At 51.7% G+C, this 14149-nt stretch overlaps 12 non-coding genes across 12 annotated transcripts; all 12 read left to right on the forward strand.

Annotated features, from left to right (window-relative positions):
* Nucleotides 1-732: 732 nt before the first annotated feature.
* Nucleotides 733-851, forward strand: LOC126311624 (5S ribosomal RNA). The gene has a single exon (XR_007554747.1). It is a non-coding gene; the product is annotated as a 5S ribosomal RNA (ribosomal RNA).
* Nucleotides 852-1913: 1062 nt separating this feature from the next.
* On the forward strand, nt 1914-2032 carry LOC126311625 (5S ribosomal RNA). The gene has a single exon (XR_007554748.1). It is a non-coding gene; the product is annotated as a 5S ribosomal RNA (ribosomal RNA).
* A 1062-nt stretch (nt 2033-3094) lies between these two features.
* Nucleotides 3095-3213, forward strand: LOC126311627 (5S ribosomal RNA). Its single transcript, XR_007554750.1, has one exon. It is a non-coding gene; the product is annotated as a 5S ribosomal RNA (ribosomal RNA).
* Nucleotides 3214-4276: 1063 nt separating this feature from the next.
* On the forward strand, nt 4277-4395 carry LOC126311628 (5S ribosomal RNA). Its single transcript, XR_007554751.1, has one exon. It is a non-coding gene; the product is annotated as a 5S ribosomal RNA (ribosomal RNA).
* A 1062-nt stretch (nt 4396-5457) lies between these two features.
* On the forward strand, nt 5458-5576 carry LOC126311629 (5S ribosomal RNA). The gene has a single exon (XR_007554752.1). It is a non-coding gene; the product is annotated as a 5S ribosomal RNA (ribosomal RNA).
* Nucleotides 5577-6638: 1062 nt separating this feature from the next.
* Nucleotides 6639-6757, forward strand: LOC126311630 (5S ribosomal RNA). The gene has a single exon (XR_007554753.1). It is a non-coding gene; the product is annotated as a 5S ribosomal RNA (ribosomal RNA).
* A 1062-nt stretch (nt 6758-7819) lies between these two features.
* Nucleotides 7820-7938, forward strand: LOC126311631 (5S ribosomal RNA). The gene has a single exon (XR_007554754.1). It is a non-coding gene; the product is annotated as a 5S ribosomal RNA (ribosomal RNA).
* A 1062-nt stretch (nt 7939-9000) lies between these two features.
* Nucleotides 9001-9119, forward strand: LOC126311632 (5S ribosomal RNA). Its single transcript, XR_007554755.1, has one exon. It is a non-coding gene; the product is annotated as a 5S ribosomal RNA (ribosomal RNA).
* A 1062-nt stretch (nt 9120-10181) lies between these two features.
* Nucleotides 10182-10300, forward strand: LOC126311634 (5S ribosomal RNA). Its single transcript, XR_007554757.1, has one exon. It is a non-coding gene; the product is annotated as a 5S ribosomal RNA (ribosomal RNA).
* A 1062-nt stretch (nt 10301-11362) lies between these two features.
* LOC126311635 (5S ribosomal RNA) lies at nt 11363-11481 on the forward strand. Its single transcript, XR_007554758.1, has one exon. It is a non-coding gene; the product is annotated as a 5S ribosomal RNA (ribosomal RNA).
* A 1062-nt stretch (nt 11482-12543) lies between these two features.
* Nucleotides 12544-12662, forward strand: LOC126311636 (5S ribosomal RNA). Its single transcript, XR_007554759.1, has one exon. It is a non-coding gene; the product is annotated as a 5S ribosomal RNA (ribosomal RNA).
* Nucleotides 12663-13724: 1062 nt separating this feature from the next.
* LOC126311637 (5S ribosomal RNA) lies at nt 13725-13843 on the forward strand. Its single transcript, XR_007554760.1, has one exon. It is a non-coding gene; the product is annotated as a 5S ribosomal RNA (ribosomal RNA).
* Nucleotides 13844-14149: the final 306 nt, after the last annotated feature.

Here is a 14149-nt window from a genome sequence, read left to right on the forward strand (position 1 = left end):
TAGTATTCGGATCGGTGACCGCCAGGGAACTCTGGAAAAGAGGGCTGGCAGGGGTAGCCAAAAAATGAAGACAGACAAAGTGTCTCTAGAAATAACAAGAGTATGACACGACAGGACTGTTCTGAAATACGCCAGGGCTTATAGTTTTGTAGCAGTGCACAATTGCATATTTGTAAACGAAAATTTATCTTTCGCCGCTAGAAGAGATGGATGCTTTGTCGAACCGCCTGTGTCTTGTGTCCGTGTTTTCGCACCTTTCCACGGCACGGCACAGCGCTGCACTAGTAGCTCCGAACGGCCGCACACGGCGCCTCGGACACGCCGGTCAGTCCGGCGCCAGTCTCGCAGATGTTTCTCGTGCTTGTGCTGTCATATGGACCACGACCCGAGCGGCAGCGAGCGGCAGTCGAGCAAAGTCGGGACAAGTCGGGACAGAAGTGGACAGCCGAGAATGCACCGTGCGAATTACGCAAATATCTGGAAGCGCGACGCGTGTCAGGCAGGTGAGAACGCTTCCCTCGGTCCAGCAGGACACTGCCACACCCCGCGCAGTCCACCCGCCGCCCGGCCGCGCGCAAGACCTGCGCTGGATAACAATAACAAGGTGCGTCTCCCGCGAGTGTCGAGGTGGAAGGACGTGCTTTGCGTCAAATGTGCCACCGAAAATGGCGATTGCGTGTGTTGGGAGGAGAGGCGAAGGCTTCTTCTGCCGTGCGGCTACAGTATAAGGACGCCAACGGCCATACCATGTTGAATACACCGGTTCTCGTCCGATCACCGAAGTTAAGCAACATCGGGCCCGGTTAGTACTTGGATGGGTGACCGCCTGGGAACACCAGGTGCTGTTGGCTCTCTCTCTTCTTGTAAATTTCATGTCACTACACCTGGCAGCCCTCTTTTCATGCTAACTCTCAGGTGCGACAAAGATGCTCCCACAAGCATTTTAAACTACTGTATTAAACGTAAGATGCGAAATTACAGTAATGAACTCAGTTTGAGCAAGAATGCGCCAAGGAAGGGTGGTAGGAACTCCTTGAAAGTAACGAAACACTGCGAATCGACAGATGTGCACTTGAAATGCGTCAGAGCGCTAAATTCCAAAAACTAAGTAATTAAATAAAAAACTAAAAAAACAGAAAATCAACTGTTCTGGTACGATCACCGACGATAAGCAACAACGTTAGTATTCGGATCGGTGACCGCCAGGGAACTCTGGAAAAGAGGGCTGGCAGGGGTAGCCAAAAAATGAAGACAGACAAAGTGTCTCTAGAAATAACAAGAGTATGACACGACAGGACTGTTCTGAAATACGCCAGGGCTTATAGTTTTGTAGCAGTGCACAATTGCATATTTGTAAACGAAAATTTATCTTTCGCCGCTAGAAGAGATGGATGCTTTGTCGAACCGCCTGTGTCTTGTGTCCGTGTTTTCGCACCTTTCCACGGCACGGCACAGCGCTGCACTAGTAGCTCCGAACGGCCGCACACGGCGCCTCGGACACGCCGGTCAGTCCGGCGCCAGTCTCGCAGATGTTTCTCGTGCTTGTGCTGTCATATGGACCACGACCCGAGCGGCAGCGAGCGGCAGTCGAGCAAAGTCGGGACAAGTCGGGACAGAAGTGGACAGCCGAGAATGCACCGTGCGAATTACGCAAATATCTGGAAGCGCGACGCGTGTCAGGCAGGTGAGAACGCTTCCCTCGGTCCAGCAGGACACTGCCACACCCCGCGCAGTCCACCCGCCGCCCGGCCGCGCGCAAGACCTGCGCTGGATAACAATAACAAGGTGCGTCTCCCGCGAGTGTCGAGGTGGAAGGACGTGCTTTGCGTCAAATGTGCCACCGAAAATGGCGATTGCGTGTGTTGGGAGGAGAGGCGAAGGCTTCTTCTGCCGTGCGGCTACAGTATAAGGACGCCAACGGCCATACCATGTTGAATACACCGGTTCTCGTCCGATCACCGAAGTTAAGCAACATCGGGCCCGGTTAGTACTTGGATGGGTGACCGCCTGGGAACACCAGGTGCTGTTGGCTCTCTCTCTTCTTGTAAATTTCATGTCACTACACCTGGCAGCCCTCTTTTCATGCTAACTCTCAGGTGCGACAAAGATGCTCCCACAAGCATTTTAAACTACTGTATTAAACGTAAGATGCGAAATTACAGTAATGAACTCAGTTTGAGCAAGAATGCGCCAAGGAAGGTTGGTAGGAACTCCTTGAAAGTAACGAAACACTGCGAATCGACAGATGTGCACTTGAAATGCGTCAGAGCGCTAAATTCCAAAAACTAAGTAATTAAATAAAAAACTAAAAAAACAGAAAATCAACTGTTCTGGTACGATCACCGACGATAAGCAACAACGTTAGTATTCGGATCGGTGACCGCCAGGGAACTCTGGAAAAGAGGGCTGGCAGGGGTAGCCAAAAAATGAAGACAGACAAAGTGTCTCTAGAAATAACAAGAGTATGACACGACAGGACTGTTCTGAAATACGCCAGGGCTTATAGTTTTGTAGCAGTGCACAATTGCATATTTGTAAACGAAAATTTATCTTTCGCCGCTAGAAGAGATGGATGCTTTGTCGAACCGCCTGTGTCTTGTGTCCGTGTTTTCGCACCTTTCCACGGCACGGCACAGCGCTGCACTAGTAGCTCCGAACGGCCGCACACGGCGCCTCGGACACGCCGGTCAGTCCGGCGCCAGTCTCGCAGATGTTTCTCGTGCTTGTGCTGTCATATGGACCACGACCCGAGCGGCAGCGAGCGGCAGTCGAGCAAAGTCGGGACAAGTCGGGACAGAAGTGGACAGCCGAGAATGCACCGTGCGAATTACGCAAATATCTGGAAGCGCGACGCGTGTCAGGCAGGTGAGAACGCTTCCCTCGGTCCAGCAGGACACTGCCACACCCCGCGCAGTCCACCCGCCGCCCGGCCGCGCGCAAGACCTGCGCTGGATAACAATAACAAGGTGCGTCTCCCGCGAGTGTCGAGGTGGAAGGACGTGCTTTGCGTCAAATGTGCCACCGAAAATGGCGATTGCGTGTGTTGGGAGGAGAGGCGAAGGCTTCTTCTGCCGTGCGGCTACAGTATAAGGACGCCAACGGCCATACCATGTTGAATACACCGGTTCTCGTCCGATCACCGAAGTTAAGCAACATCGGGCCCGGTTAGTACTTGGATGGGTGACCGCCTGGGAACACCAGGTGCTGTTGGCTCTCTCTCTTCTTGTAAATTTCATGTCACTACACCTGGCAGCCCTCTTTTCATGCTAACTCTCAGGTGCGACAAAGATGCTCCCACAAGCATTTTAAACTACTGTATTAAACGTAAGATGCGAAATTACAGTAATGAACTCAGTTTGAGCAAGAATGCGCCAAGGAAGGGTGGTAAGGAACTCCTTGAAAGTAACGAAACACTGCGAATCGACAGATGTGCACTTGAAATGCGTCAGAGCGCTAAATTCCAAAAACTAAGTAATTAAATAAAAAACTAAAAAAACAGAAAATCAACTGTTCTGGTACGATCACCGACGATAAGCAACAACGTTAGTATTCGGATCGGTGACCGCCAGGGAACTCTGGAAAAGAGGGCTGGCAGGGGTAGCCAAAAAATGAAGACAGACAAAGTGTCTCTAGAAATAACAAGAGTATGACACGACAGGACTGTTCTGAAATACGCCAGGGCTTATAGTTTTGTAGCAGTGCACAATTGCATATTTGTAAACGAAAATTTATCTTTCGCCGCTAGAAGAGATGGATGCTTTGTCGAACCGCCTGTGTCTTGTGTCCGTGTTTTCGCACCTTTCCACGGCACGGCACAGCGCTGCACTAGTAGCTCCGAACGGCCGCACACGGCGCCTCGGACACGCCGGTCAGTCCGGCGCCAGTCTCGCAGATGTTTCTCGTGCTTGTGCTGTCATATGGACCACGACCCGAGCGGCAGCGAGCGGCAGTCGAGCAAAGTCGGGACAAGTCGGGACAGAAGTGGACAGCCGAGAATGCACCGTGCGAATTACGCAAATATCTGGAAGCGCGACGCGTGTCAGGCAGGTGAGAACGCTTCCCTCGGTCCAGCAGGACACTGCCACACCCCGCGCAGTCCACCCGCCGCCCGGCCGCGCGCAAGACCTGCGCTGGATAACAATAACAAGGTGCGTCTCCCGCGAGTGTCGAGGTGGAAGGACGTGCTTTGCGTCAAATGTGCCACCGAAAATGGTGATTGCGTGTGTTGGGAGGAGAGGCGAAGGCTTCTTCTGCCGTGCGGCTACAGTATAAGGACGCCAACGGCCATACCATGTTGAATACACCGGTTCTCGTCCGATCACCGAAGTTAAGCAACATCGGGCCCGGTTAGTACTTGGATGGGTGACCGCCTGGGAACACCAGGTGCTGTTGGCTCTCTCTCTTCTTGTAAATTTCATGTCACTACACCTGGCAGCCCTCTTTTCATGCTAACTCTCAGGTGCGACAAAGATGCTCCCACAAGCATTTTAAACTACTGTATTAAACGTAAGATGCGAAATTACAGTAATGAACTCAGTTTGAGCAAGAATGCGCCAAGGAAGGGTGGTAGGAACTCCTTGAAAGTAACGAAACACTGCGAATCGACAGATGTGCACTTGAAATGCGTCAGAGCGCTAAATTCCAAAAACTAAGTAATTAAATAAAAAACTAAAAAAACAGAAAATCAACTGTTCTGGTACGATCACCGACGATAAGCAACAACGTTAGTATTCGGATCGGTGACCGCCAGGGAACTCTGGAAAAGAGGGCTGGCAGGGGTAGCCAAAAAATGAAGACAGACAAAGTGTCTCTAGAAATAACAAGAGTATGACACGACAGGACTGTTCTGAAATACGCCAGGGCTTATAGTTTTGTAGCAGTGCACAATTGCATATTTGTAAACGAAAATTTATCTTTCGCCGCTAGAAGAGATGGATGCTTTGTCGAACCGCCTGTGTCTTGTGTCCGTGTTTTCGCACCTTTCCACGGCACGGCACAGCGCTGCACTAGTAGCTCCGAACGGCCGCACACGGCGCCTCGGACACGCCGGTCAGTCCGGCGCCAGTCTCGCAGATGTTTCTCGTGCTTGTGCTGTCATATGGACCACGACCCGAGCGGCAGCGAGCGGCAGTCGAGCAAAGTCGGGACAAGTCGGGACAGAAGTGGACAGCCGAGAATGCACCGTGCGAATTACGCAAATATCTGGAAGCGCGACGCGTGTCAGGCAGGTGAGAACGCTTCCCTCGGTCCAGCAGGACACTGCCACACCCCGCGCAGTCCACCCGCCGCCCGGCCGCGCGCAAGACCTGCGCTGGATAACAATAACAAGGTGCGTCTCCCGCGAGTGTCGAGGTGGAAGGACGTGCTTTGCGTCAAATGTGCCACCGAAAATGGCGATTGCGTGTGTTGGGAGGAGAGGCGAAGGCTTCTTCTGCCGTGCGGCTACAGTATAAGGACGCCAACGGCCATACCATGTTGAATACACCGGTTCTCGTCCGATCACCGAAGTTAAGCAACATCGGGCCCGGTTAGTACTTGGATGGGTGACCGCCTGGGAACACCAGGTGCTGTTGGCTCTCTCTCTTCTTGTAAATTTCATGTCACTACACCTGGCAGCCCTCTTTTCATGCTAACTCTCAGGTGCGACAAAGATGCTCCCACAAGCATTTTAAACTACTGTATTAAACGTAAGATGCGAAATTACAGTAATGAACTCAGTTTGAGCAAGAATGCGCCAAGGAAGGGTGGTAGGAACTCCTTGAAAGTAACGAAACACTGCGAATCGACAGATGTGCACTTGAAATGCGTCAGAGCGCTAAATTCCAAAAACTAAGTAATTAAATAAAAAACTAAAAAAACAGAAAATCAACTGTTCTGGTACGATCACCGACGATAAGCAACAACGTTAGTATTCGGATCGGTGACCGCCAGGGAACTCTGGAAAAGAGGGCTGGCAGGGGTAGCCAAAAAATGAAGACAGACAGAGAGTCTCTAGAAATAACAAGAGTATGACACGACAGGACTGTTCTGAAATACGCCAGGGCTTATAGTTTTGTAGCAGTGCACAATTGCATATTTGTAAACGAAAATTTATCTTTCGCCGCTAGAAGAGATGGATGCTTTGGCGAACCGCCTGTGTCTTGTGTCCGTGTTTTCGCACCTTTCCACGGCACGGCACAGCGCTGCACTAGTAGCTCCGAACGGCCGCACACGGCGCCTCGGACACGCCGGTCAGTCCGGCGCCAGTCTCGCAGATGTTTCTCGTGCTTGTGCTGTCATATGGACCACGACCCGAGCGGCAGCGAGCGGCAGTCGAGCAAAGTCGGGACAAGTCGGGACAGAAGTGGACAGCCGAGAATGCACCGTGCGAATTACGCAAATATCTGGAAGCGCGACGCGTGTCAGGCAGGTGAGAACGCTTCCCTCGGTCCAGCAGGACACTGCCACACCCCGCGCAGTCCACCCGCCGCCCGGCCGCGCGCAAGACCTGCGCTGGATAACAATAACAAGGTGCGTCTCCCGCGAGTGTCGAGGTGGAAGGACGTGCTTTGCGTCAAATGTGCCACCGAAAATGGCGATTGCGTGTGTTGGGAGGAGAGGCGAAGGCTTCTTCTGCCGTGCGGCTACAGTATAAGGACGCCAACGGCCATACCATGTTGAATACACCGGTTCTCGTCCGATCACCGAAGTTAAGCAACATCGGGCCCGGTTAGTACTTGGATGGGTGACCGCCTGGGAACACCAGGTGCTGTTGGCTCTCTCTCTTCTTGTAAATTTCATGTCACTACACCTGGCAGCCCTCTTTTCATGCTAACTCTCAGGTGCGACAAAGATGCTCCCACAAGCATTTTAAACTACTGTATTAAACGTAAGATGCGAAATTACAGTAATGAACTCAGTTTGAGCAAGAATGCGCCAAGGAAGGGTGGTAGGAACTCCTTGAAAGTAACGAAACACTGCGAATCGACAGATGTGCACTTGAAATGCGTCAGAGCGCTAAATTCCAAAAACTAAGTAATTAAATAAAAAACTAAAAAAACAGAAAATCAACTGTTCTGGTACGATCACCGACGATAAGCAACAACGTTAGTATTCGGATCGGTGACCGCCAGGGAACTCTGGAAAAGAGGGCTGGCAGGGGTAGCCAAAAAATGAAGACAGACAAAGTGTCTCTAGAAATAACAAGAGTATGACACGACAGGACTGTTCTGAAATACGCCAGGGCTTATAGTTTTGTAGCAGTGCACAATTGCATATTTGTAAACGAAAATTTATCTTTCGCCGCTAGAAGAGATGGATGCTTTGGCGAACCGCCTGTGTCTTGTGTCCGTGTTTTCGCACCTTTCCACGGCACGGCACAGCGCTGCACTAGTAGCTCCGAACGGCCGCACACGGCGCCTCGGACACGCCGGTCAGTCCGGCGCCAGTCTCGCAGATGTTTCTCGTGCTTGTGCTGTCATATGGACCACGACCCGAGCGGCAGCGAGCGGCAGTCGAGCAAAGTCGGGACAAGTCGGGACAGAAGTGGACAGCCGAGAATGCACCGTGCGAATTACGCAAATATCTGGAAGCGCGACGCGTGTCAGGCAGGTGAGAACGCTTCCCTCGGTCCAGCAGGACACTGCCACACCCCGCGCAGTCCACCCGCCGCCCGGCCGCGCGCAAGACCTGCGCTGGATAACAATAACAAGGTGCGTCTCCCGCGAGTGTCGAGGTGGAAGGACGTGCTTTGCGTCAAATGTGCCACCGAAAATGGCGATTGCGTGTGTTGGGAGGAGAGGCGAAGGCTTCTTCTGCCGTGCGGCTACAGTATAAGGACGCCAACGGCCATACCATGTTGAATACACCGGTTCTCGTCCGATCACCGAAGTTAAGCAACATCGGGCCCGGTTAGTACTTGGATGGGTGACCGCCTGGGAACACCAGGTGCTGTTGGCTCTCTCTCTTCTTGTAAATTTCATGTCACTACACCTGGCAGCCCTCTTTTCATGCTAACTCTCAGGTGCGACAAAGATGCTCCCACAAGCATTTTAAACTACTGTATTAAACGTAAGATGCGAAATTACAGTAATGAACTCAGTTTGAGCAAGAATGCGCCAAGGAAGGGTGGTAGGAACTCCTTGAAAGTAACGAAACACTGCGAATCGACAGATGTGCACTTGAAATGCGTCAGAGCGCTAAATTCCAAAAACTAAGTAATTAAATAAAAAACTAAAAAAACAGAAAATCAACTGTTCTGGTACGATCACCGACGATAAGCAACAACGTTAGTATTCGGATCGGTGACCGCCAGGGAACTCTGGAAAAGAGGGCTGGCAGGGGTAGCCAAAAAATGAAGACAGACAAAGTGTCTCTAGAAATAACAAGAGTATGACACGACAGGACTGTTCTGAAATACGCCAGGGCTTATAGTTTTGTAGCAGTGCACAATTGCATATTTGTAAACGAAAATTTATCTTTCGCCGCTAGAAGAGATGGATGCTTTGTCGAACCGCCTGTGTCTTGTGTCCGTGTTTTCGCACCTTTCCACGGCACGGCACAGCGCTGCACTAGTAGCTCCGAACGGCCGCACACGGCGCCTCGGACACGCCGGTCAGTCCGGCGCCAGTCTCGCAGATGTTTCTCGTGCTTGTGCTGTCATATGGACCACGACCCGAGCGGCAGCGAGCGGCAGTCGAGCAAAGTCGGGACAAGTCGGGACAGAAGTGGACAGCCGAGAATGCACCGTGCGAATTACGCAAATATCTGGAAGCGCGACGCGTGTCAGGCAGGTGAGAACGCTTCCCTCGGTCCAGCAGGACACTGCCACACCCCGCGCAGTCCACCCGCCGCCCGGCCGCGCGCAAGACCTGCGCTAGATAACAATAACAAGGTGCGTCTCCCGCGAGTGTCGAGGTGGAAGGACGTGCTTTGCGTCAAATGTGCCACCGAAAATGGCGATTGCGTGTGTTGGGAGGAGAGGCGAAGGCTTCTTCTGCCGTGCGGCTACAGTATAAGGACGCCAACGGCCATACCATGTTGAATACACCGGTTCTCGTCCGATCACCGAAGTTAAGCAACATCGGGCCCGGTTAGTACTTGGATGGGTGACCGCCTGGGAACACCAGGTGCTGTTGGCTCTCTCTCTTCTTGTAAATTTCATGTCACTACACCTGGCAGCCCTCTTTTCATGCTAACTCTCAGGTGCGACAAAGATGCTCCCACAAGCATTTTAAACTACTGTATTAAACGTAAGATGCGAAATTACAGTAATGAACTCAGTTTGAGCAAGAATGCGCCAAGGAAGGGTGGTAGGAACTCCTTGAAAGTAACGAAACACTGCGAATCGACAGATGTGCACTTGAAATGCGTCAGAGCGCTAAATTCCAAAAACTAAGTAATTAAATAAAAAACTAAAAAAACAGAAAATCAACTGTTCTGGTACGATCACCGACGATAAGCAACAACGTTAGTATTCGGATCGGTGACCGCCAGGGAACTCTGGAAAAGAGGGCTGGCAGGGGTAGCCAAAAAATGAAGACAGACAAAGTGTCTCTAGAAATAACAAGAGTATGACACGACAGGACTGTTCTGAAATACGCCAGGGCTTATAGTTTTGTAGCAGTGCACAATTGCATATTTGTAAACAAAAATTTATCTTTCGCCGCTAGAAGAGATGGATGCTTTGTCGAACCGCCTGTGTCTTGTGTCCGTGTTTTCGCACCTTTCCACGGCACGGCACAGCGCTGCACTAGTAGCTCCGAACGGCCGCACACGGCGCCTCGGACACGCCGGTCAGTCCGGCGCCAGTCTCGCAGATGTTTCTCGTGCTTGTGCTGTCATATGGACCACGACCCGAGCGGCAGCGAGCGGCAGTCGAGCAAAGTCGGGACAAGTCGGGACAGAAGTGGACAGCCGAGAATGCACCGTGCGAATTACGCAAATATCTGGAAGCGCGACGCGTGTCAGGCAGGTGAGAACGCTTCCCTCGGTCCAGCAGGACACTGCCACACCCCGCGCAGTCCACCCGCCGCCCGGCCGCGCGCAAGACCTGCGCTGGATAACAATAACAAGGTGCGTCTCCCGCGAGTGTCGAGGTGGAAGGACGTGCTTTGCGTCAAATGTGCCACCGAAAATGGCGATTGCGTGTGTTGGGAGGAGAGGCGAAGGCTTCTTCTGCCGTGCGGCTACAGTATAAGGACGCCAACGGCCATACCATGTTGAATACACCGGTTCTCGTCCGATCACCGAAGTTAAGCAACATCGGGCCCGGTTAGTACTTGGATGGGTGACCGCCTGGGAACACCAGGTGCTGTTGGCTCTCTCTCTTCTTGTAAATTTCATGTCACTACACCTGGCAGCCCTCTTTTCATGCTAACTCTCAGGTGCGACAAAGATGCTCCCACAAGCATTTTAAACTACTGTATTAAACGTAAGATGCGAAATTACAGTAATGAACTCAGTTTGAGCAAGAATGCGCCAAGGAAGGGTGGTAGGAACTCCTTGAAAGTAACGAAACACTGCGAATCGACAGATGTGCACTTGAAATGCGTCAGAGCGCTAAATTCCAAAAACTAAGTAATTAAATAAAAAACTAAAAAAACAGAAAATCAACTGTTCTGGTACGATCACCGACGATAAGCAACAACGTTAGTATTCGGATCGGTGACCGCCAGGGAACTCTGGAAAAGAGGGCTGGCAGGGGTAGCCAAAAAATGAAGACAGACAAAGTGTCTCTAGAAATAACAAGAGTATGACACGACAGGACTGTTCTGAAATACGCCAGGGCTTATAGTTTTGTAGCAGTGCACAATTGCATATTTGTAAACGAAAATTTATCTTTCGCCGCTAGAAGAGATGGATGCTTTGTCGAACCGCCTGTGTCTTGTGTCCGTGTTTTCGCACCTTTCCACGGCACGGCACAGCGCTGCACTAGTAGCTCCGAACGGCCGCACACGGCGCCTCGGACACGCCGGTCAGTCCGGCGCCAGTCTCGCAGATGTTTCTCGTGCTTGTGCTGTCATATGGACCACGACCCGAGCGGCAGCGAGCGGCAGTCGAGCAAAGTCGGGACAAGTCGGGACAGAAGTGGACAGCCGAGAATGCACCGTGCGAATTACGCAAATATCTGGAAGCGCGACGCGTGTCAGGCAGGTGAGAACGCTTCCCTCGGTCCAGCAGGACACTGCCACACCCCGCGCAGTCCACCCGCCGCCCGGCCGCGCGCAAGACCTGCGCTGGATAACAATAACAAGGTGCGTCTCCCGCGAGTGTCGAGGTGGAAGGACGTGCTTTGCGTCAAATGTGCCACCGAAAATGGCGATTGCGTGTGTTGGGAGGAGAGGCGAAGGCTTCTTCTGCCGTGTGGCTACAGTATAAGGACGCCAACGGCCATACCATGTTGAATACACCGGTTCTCGTCCGATCACCGAAGTTAAGCAACATCGGGCCCGGTTAGTACTTGGATGGGTGACCGCCTGGGAACACCAGGTGCTGTTGGCTCTCTCTCTTCTTGTAAATTTCATGTCACTACACCTGGCAGCCCTCTTTTCATGCTAACTCTCAGGTGCGACAAAGATGCTCCCACAAGCATTTTAAACTACTGTATTAAACGTAAGATGCGAAATTACAGTAATGAACTCAGTTTGAGCAAGAATGCGCCAAGGAAGGGTGGTAGGAACTCCTTGAAAGTAACGAAACACTGCGAATCGACAGATGTGCACTTGAAATGCGTCAGAGCGCTAAATTCCAAAAACTAAGTAATTAAATAAAAAACTAAAAAAACAGAAAATCAACTGTTCTGGTACGATCGCCGACGATAAGCAACAACGTTAGTATTCGGATCGGTGACCGCCAGGGAACTCTGGAAAAGAGGGCTGGCAGGGGTAGCCAAAAAATGAAGACAGACAGAGTGTCTCTAGAAATAACAAGAGTATGACACGACAGGACTGTTCTGAAATACGCCAGGGCTTATAGTTTTGTAGCAGTGCACAATTGCATATTTGTAAACGAAAATTTATCTTTCGCCGCTAGAAGAGATGGATGCTTTGGCGAACCGCCTGTGTCTTGTGTCCGTGTTTTCGCACCTTTCCACGGCACGGCACAGCGCTGCACTAGTAGCTCCGAACGGCCGCACACGGCGCCTCGGACACGCCGGTCAGTCCGGCGCCAGTCTCGCAGATGTTTCTCGTGCTTGTGCTGTCATATGGACCACGACCCGAGCGGCAGCGAGCGGCAGTCGAGCAAAGTCGGGACAAGTCGGGACAGAAGTGGACAGCCGAGAATGCACCGTGCGAATTACGCAAATATCTGGAAGCGCGACGCGTGTCAGGCAGGTGAGAACGCTTCCCTCGGTCCAGCAGGACACTGCCACACCCCGCGCAGTCCACCCGCCGCCCGGCCGCGCGCAAGACCTGCGCTGGATAACAATAACAAGGTGCGTCTCCCGCGAGTGTCGAGGTGGAAGGACGTGCTTTGCGTCAAATGTGCCACCGAAAATGGCGATTGCGTGTGTTGGGAGGAGAGGCGAAGGCTTCTTCTGCCGTGCGGCTACAGTATAAGGACGCCAACGGCCATACCATGTTGAATACACCGGTTCTCGTCCGATCACCGAAGTTAAGCAACATCGGGCCCGGTTAGTACTTGGATGGGTGACCGCCTGGGAACACCAGGTGCTGTTGGCTCTCTCTCTTCTTGTAAATTTCATGTCACTACACCTGGCAGCCCTCTTTTCATGCTAACTCTCAGGTGCGACAAAGATGCTCCCACAAGCATTTTAAACTACTGTATTAAACGTAAGATGCGAAATTACAGTAATGAACTCAGTTTGAGCAAGAATGCGCCAAGGAAGGGTGGTAGGAACTCCTTGAAAGTAACGAAACACTGCGAATCGACAGATGTGCACTTGAAATGCGTCAGAGCGCTAAATTCCAAAAACTAAGTAATTAAATAAAAAACTAAAAAAACAGAAAATCAACTGTTCTGGTACGATCACCGACGATAAGCAACAACGTTAGTATTCGGATCGGTGACCGCCAGGGAACTCTGGAAAAGAGGGCTGGCAGGGGTAGCCAAAAAATGAAGACAGACAAAGTGTCTCTAGAAATAACAAGAGTATGACACGACAGGACTGTTCTGAAATACGCCAGGGCTTATAGTTTTGTAGCAGTGCACAATTGCATATTTGTAAACGAAAATTTATCTTTCGCCGCTAGAAGAGATGGATGCTTTGGCGAACCGCCTGTGTCTTGTGTCCGTGTTTTCGCACCTTTCCACGGCACGGCACAGCGCTGCACTAGTAGCTCCGAACGGCCGCACACGGCGCCTCGGACACGCCGGTCAGTCCGGCGCCAGTCTCGCAGATGTTTCTCGTGCTTGTGCTGTCATATGGACCACGACCCGAGCGGCAGCGAGCGGCAGTCGAGCAAAGTCGGGACAAGTCGGGACAGAAGTGGACAGCCGAGAATGCACCGTGCGAATTACGCAAATATCTGGAAGCGCGACGCGTGTCAGGCAGGTGAGAACGCTTCCCTCGGTCCAGCAGGACACTGCCACACCCCGCGCAGTCCACCCGCCGCCCGGCCGCGCGCAAGACCTGCGCTGGATAACAATAACAAGGTGCGTCTCCCGCGAGTGTCGAGGTGGAAGGACGTGCTTTGCGTCAAATGTGCCACCGAAAATGGCGATTGCGTGTGTTGGGAGGAGAGGCGAAGGCTTCTTCTGCCGTGCGGCTACAGTATAAGGACGCCAACGGCCATACCATGTTGAATACACCGGTTCTCGTCCGATCACCGAAGTTAAGCAACATCGGGCCCGGTTAGTACTTGGATGGGTGACCGCCTGGGAACACCAGGTGCTGTTGGCTCTCTCTCTTCTTGTAAATTTCATGTCACTACACCTGGCAGCCCTCTTTTCATGCTAACTCTCAGGTGCGACAAAGATGCTCCCACAAGCATTTTAAACTACTGTATTAAACGTAAGATGCGAAATTACAGTAATGAACTCAGTTTGAGCAAGAATGCGCCAAGGAAGGGTGGTAGGAACTCCTTGAAAGTAACGAAACACTGCGAATCGACAGATGTGCACTTGAAATGCGTCAGAGCGCTAAATTCCAAAAACTAAGTAATTAAATAAAAAACTAAAAAAACAGAAAATCAACTGTTCTGGTACG

Source organism: Schistocerca gregaria, unplaced genomic scaffold, assembly GCF_023897955.1.
Source record: "Schistocerca gregaria isolate iqSchGreg1 unplaced genomic scaffold, iqSchGreg1.2 ptg000431l, whole genome shotgun sequence".
NCBI classification, from domain to species: Eukaryota; Metazoa; Arthropoda; class Insecta; order Orthoptera; family Acrididae; genus Schistocerca; species Schistocerca gregaria.